At 41.4% G+C, this 5909-nt stretch overlaps 1 pseudogene; it reads right to left on the reverse strand.

The window, feature by feature from the left end:
* Window positions 1–5380: 5380 nt before the first annotated feature.
* On the reverse strand, window positions 5381–5530 carry LOC121009077 (annotated as a pseudogene).
* Window positions 5531–5909: the final 379 nt, after the last annotated feature.

The following is a 5909-nucleotide window of genomic DNA, read 5'->3' on the forward strand; positions in this document are numbered from 1 at the left end:
CCTGGACGTAGGATTGGAAGACTAATTTGATACTCCTAACTATATATGTTCTGGATATAAAGAGCTGGGGGCAGCACCACCTCAAGTAAATCAAATCTGTACAGTTGTTTCTCCATTTGAGACATATGCCATTATCACTCTCAATAAAAAACTAAAATGTGGTTTGATTTTTACACTAATTTAGTTGCTTCAACCAATGAAATTTAGTTTTCTTTATCTCCATAATATTGTTCCAATAATAGCATAAGATACCGTACATTATGTGATATATCAATGGTCTCCAAATTAGAAACAGATCTGTTGGTTTTACTATTAGATGTTTTTGCTGCTACTAGCTTATGTGTTAAATCTATGTGTGTAAGTTTATATTTGTATATCATGTGCAAGACCATATGTCAGATTTGCAAATTTTCATTTTTTTTTTTAAAGCTGACTTCCACTACTTCTCTGGAACTCCATGTGTCTCTGAAACTCCCCCATGCGATCTCAGCCTCTTCAATATTACCAATGGCACTCTACTGCTGTCTCTTGCTAATGGCACTCCTTTCAGATAAATTGTTGATTTGGGGCAACGCTGCTATCATTGGACATCCAAAATAGCAATCATTTTTAGGTTAGAATGGAGTTTGGGGTATACTCTACTAGTACAATTTTTGTACCACATGCCTGTGTTAGCTGGTGTAATGCAAGTATTGCTAAATAAAATATATATATATATTTAAATAAAATGTTATATATATATATATATATATATATATACTGTATATATATTTATATATACATATAGTGATAAAATCATATTTTTGACCATAATTCTAACATATTTTTGACTGTTTATTCTAACAACCACTGAAGGGGAAAGGAATGTATACATGGTTTAGGTACTGGTGTCTGGTTGGAAATCATGCTTTTTTTCCTTTTTGATTTACTTAACATATGAAAATATACAAAAATAATCTGCACAAATGTAGGGCACAACCAGCAATATATACAAAATTTGGTTTAACAAGTACTTTTGTGTACCACATGCTTACTGAACATAAATTAACCAATTCACAAACAGGGCACACAGACGCATGAGCAAATTAACACCAAGTATTTCTTAATCAACGACATTTTGAATTAGCTCAATGAGTGTTCTGGCCAGTATAGAGGGTCTCCTACCATGGGAAATTACTACAGATGCATGAGGTGCATTGTAATGAATTGGCATGAGGATTAGAGAGGGCTGCCGTCTGTGTAGAGTAGGTGGAAATGCTGTCAAGAACCCAGGCAAGTAAGTCCAAAAAGGGACCTACCTTCACTTGTCTGCTGTCCCATAGGTATCTCATGGCATCTGCACATCTGCACAACGGTCCTTTTAATTAAGTGCACTTAGTGAAAGTCCCATGTTCCAACAATTCTTCTGTTTCTCCATTGGGGCATATCAAATATGTGGCATGAGGCAAGCACATTCATGGATCACTGTGTGGGGGAAAGATTATAATATAATCTTTATTCTGGGGAAGGCTTATGTAACGCACTTACCTCCCGTGGGGACTCCAGCCGCAATATGACGGAGGCACTGGCAGCACTCTGTTGCCACCACAACCAGTCCAGTAACAGTGGGGTTGCTCAATCTATCAGGGAGCCAGGATGCCAGACCAATCAGACTCTGCGCCAGCATCGCATGCTTCCTGAGGCGGGTTATTTAAACAGGCTGCGGCTGGCTACAGTTGCCTGTGAATGGTACTTCTGCATCTCTTGCTAGTTGTATGTTTGCTACTCTGGATCACTGACCTTTGTTTGTCTCTTTGACATTGCCTCTGATTGGAGATGAGGGTTCATTAAGAACTTTGGAAAATTTAGTCTGGCAGACGAACCGAAACCTTTTCAGGTTTGTTTCAGATGAATCAGTAAAATGGGGCATAGTGCCATTTTACTGCACATGCCAGCAGGAAAAAGCACTGGGAAGCAAGAAGAAGGGTGCTCACATAACCCTGAAAGAAAGTAGGGGGGAGGGCTTGCCCTGATTGGCAGGTAGGGAGGTGCCCTTGCAGAAAGAGCAGAACATCATTCTGTGCTGGTGTCACGGACGTCCTGGCGACAGTGAGTGGCAGGAGATCTGTGAGACTGGCAACACATGGTTTGATCTGACAGGTTTCCTTGTGGATCAATAGGTGTCTGTGTTGTTTCTGGCAATGGCCACACCTCTTGCCTCTAGGTATTGCTATTGTGGTTATTTTACTTTCCTTATTTATTGTTGCTTCTCCCACAATGCTGTGTGGTTTATAGCTTCTGTTGGACCTGTGGATAGTTGGTGGTTGGATCTCAGCTGAGTTCCTGGTGCTTCCATAGCCCCTTTGAAGTTAAGTCTTTCTTTTCCCTTTTGTATTTTGTTTTGGTTATCTGTGTGTTGCATTTCCTTATTGTTTGAATTAGGCCTGAGGGAGACTCCTGTTCGTCCTTCCTTTTGGAGGAACAGGTAATCTTGTCCCTGCCATTAGTACCAGGGTCCTATAGTGCTAGATAGGACTCAAGGTATTCCTGCGTATAAACTCACCTACCTTTGGGGTCTGTTCATACTGGTAGTCAGTCAGGATTTTGGCTAGGGTTTTCACTAGGAGGTGTCCATCTTCCTTCCATAGTTCTCAGGCCTGATTCCCTTCCCCCCCCTCCCTCCTATGCTCGGTGTGGTGTTTCCCTCCCAAACCAAAGCGTGACAGCTAGGCTTTGAATAAGGGTGAATGGGTGTAGCAGTGTCTGCCAGAAAAACTATCTTAGGGAATCAGGGACAGTCAGAAGTCACAATCAAGCCTCTATTCTACTGCCAGGGACATTGAAGGAAAGGCTAGAATTAGAAAATAGAAGAATTGTATGTGTACAATAGAGAAAGGCAGGAAAAGCTGTCAGCCAGGGAGTTAGAAGTGAGAAACAGAGGATGGGTGTGCCTGCTAGTGTAAAAGCCCAGAGTAGCATTACCAACTCTTTTGTACCCCCACTATCTTGGTTGCTACATCATGTGTCATCCTGCTTATTTATTGCCATATCCTGCAATGTGTATGTATTCATTTCCTTGCAAATGTAATGTTTAAGTGTGGTATGCCTGGTTCACTAGCAGATGGCAGCAATCTGTGCAGAACTAGTTTCTCTGGAGAGGAACCTTTTTGTTCCTTCCAGCCCTCTTTAGAGAGGGAGGAGTTTAGTTAGTGAGGCAGTCTAGGCTTCCCCATCCTGGGGAGAGGTTGTATGTCGGCCAGCAGAGCACTGTCTGCTCTGCTGGGCCCACAGGCCCTGCCTGCAAGTGCTACATGGTTGCTTGTCCCCTCCTGGGCTTGCATTCCCTATTATCCCAAGCCAAGTAAGCTTGAAGCCAGGAAAAAGTTCCTAGGATTAAAGTAAGAGACAGACTACTGAAAGCTAAGTTCCAGCAGAAGAGGAAAAGTTCCTATTTACTCCAGCCAGCATAGCATAGCTGAGAAAGTGACAGCATAGCAGGGCTGAGATTGTTGCAGAAGTGTTTGTCTGCCAGAGTTAAGCCAATACCGGCTGATGATCAAGATAAAGTCTAGAGACTGTTTTAATTACCGTTTATGCCAAGTAAAACTGTGTTTCACATTAATACAAAGTCTGGACTCTGTTTATTCTACTCCCTTCATCATCCAAGTTATTCATCCCTTTTTTCACCTGCTTCGGACTACATCACGTCTGGAATCCAAGGATATCCAGGTAGGAGCACCGTGACACGTGCATCTAACACCCTCAGAGACACTGTAGGCCACTCTACACCACTCTGGCAATCCTACCCTGGGTACCAACACTACCTCCATGTCCTCGTTGCTTAACTGCAACTGGCGTTATGCCAGTGAATGGGTCCGCATCCGTGATGCGCGGTGCACATGGCCGGCAGCCATGGATTGCCGACCCGCCGTTTGTGGGCCGCAATGCTGCCACGGCCGCCCAACGTCCGTGTGCATGAGGCCTATCTATCATGGAAACGTGGCTGATCTTCTTCTACTTCTAACATTGAAGGGAGCCTGTCAGCACATCTTGCAGTGTCAGGATCACAGTCTGTATCTTTCCTTTTATGATCCACTCCTGGTTTTGGCTTCCAAAACTGTATCAAGAACCCTGAATGTGTGGCTATACCCTAAGTGTTTTTACTGAACCCATTAATTTGGTGATTATTAATGATTATTTTTGGTTCTTTTTAATCTATTTAATTTAAAGGTAAGTTTTAAAAGCCAGGAGCCGTTTTTCAGTGTTAAGTGTAGTCTGAAAGCCTGTAAGCTACAAAATCACAGTGCAACAAAATGTAAAGGGATATTGATGACCTATCTTAAGGATAAGTCATAAATATCTTTTCCTGGATAACCCCTTTAAAGACATACATTTTGCTGTGAAATCTGTTACTGCAAAGTCTTGAAATTCAACTTTTTTCATTTACGCAAATTAGGATGCAAGTGCACCATGGCGGGATCCACGATGTACAGTCTATTGAAGTCGAGACAAAAGGCTGCTCAGCACCTGTGCCGAACTTTGAACTTACATCACAGATGCGGGATTTGATTGCTAGACACAATGCTACAGGAGAAACCTGGCCCTATGAATCAAACCACCATGGGAGCGGGAGGTGCTGGAAGGCTGAAGATAGTGGAGCTTCGGTGCACAGATGTTTTCAGCCCCACCCCGGTGCACTTAAATCCTGATTTGCACAAACCTAAAAAGATGAATTCCAAGACTTTGCAGCAACAGAATGGACAAGGGATTCTGTTTAGTTACAAAGTAATTTTGGAGCTGACAAGCTCCCTTCAAGTGAAGGAGAATTTGGCACAAACTAAATATCATGCCTTTTCGTAAAAAATTTACCCAGACGCTTAACAATGGAATCACCATTTTGGCTTCTACATATATATATATATATATATATATATATATATAATCACCCTTTTATCCTCTTCTCATGCAAAATAAGCTCTAACCCTAAACTGGAGAAGACCTAGAGAATAAGAGAGGCCTCGGGAAGGGAACATGGGATCTTCCTTTGTGTATGGTTATAGCTTTTATTACAGGCGGATCCACCCATCCTCTTAAGCTGACCTGGTTTTCTTCAGTTAGTGCACTGGGGACCTTCGTTGCTGAAATGCTGGATATGAGATTATGATTTACTTCCCCTTTAATTACATATACCCCAGTTAACAAAGTAAGCTGTAGTCAGTGTGGACATTTTATCAGTCTATAGCATCTATATGTAACATTCACTAAAATGGAGCCTGATTACGTAAATTATCCCTAACTTAGGTCTCCCACACACAGCCATATCTGGATTTTCCTAAAAAAAAAAATGCATTCTTTAAAAAACATGCATGTGTTCAAGTAATTTTTTTGGTGCACTGGTCCTGGAGGTTCTGGTGGTGGAGCAAGCTGTTTTTCCATCTCCCTGTTCTAAAAATCCATTTAATATATTCTCCCCAGATAGGAGACATATCAGATATTAAACTGATAAGAACAGATACTACACTTGATCTTAACCAAAAGGCAGAGAAGCGATACATTTGGGCATCTTATAAATGCCTTTCCAACATGGGCCATGTACAGTGACACATAAACTTTAAGCACTGCAATATGTAGCCTTTTTAAAAAAAAAAAAAGTATGTATGTATATCTGAAAGTCCCATAAAAACTATTTCATAAAGATGTATAGAGTAAAAATTAGAAGTTAAATTTTTTTGTTACAGTTTGTAATTAGCCGAATTCATAAAGGAGTTGATATATGAGGTTTTCTGAGTATGTTTAACTGATCTTATGGTTTGACTTATCTTATGGATAGGTCATCAGTATCTGATTGGTGGAGGTCTGACATCTGGGAACCCCACCAATCAGCTGTTTGAGAAGGCACCGGCGCTCACAATAGGGTAGCAGCCTCCTCG

Source organism: Bufo bufo, chromosome 7, assembly GCF_905171765.1.
Source record: "Bufo bufo chromosome 7, aBufBuf1.1, whole genome shotgun sequence".
NCBI lineage: Eukaryota > Metazoa > Chordata > Amphibia > Anura > Bufonidae > Bufo > Bufo bufo.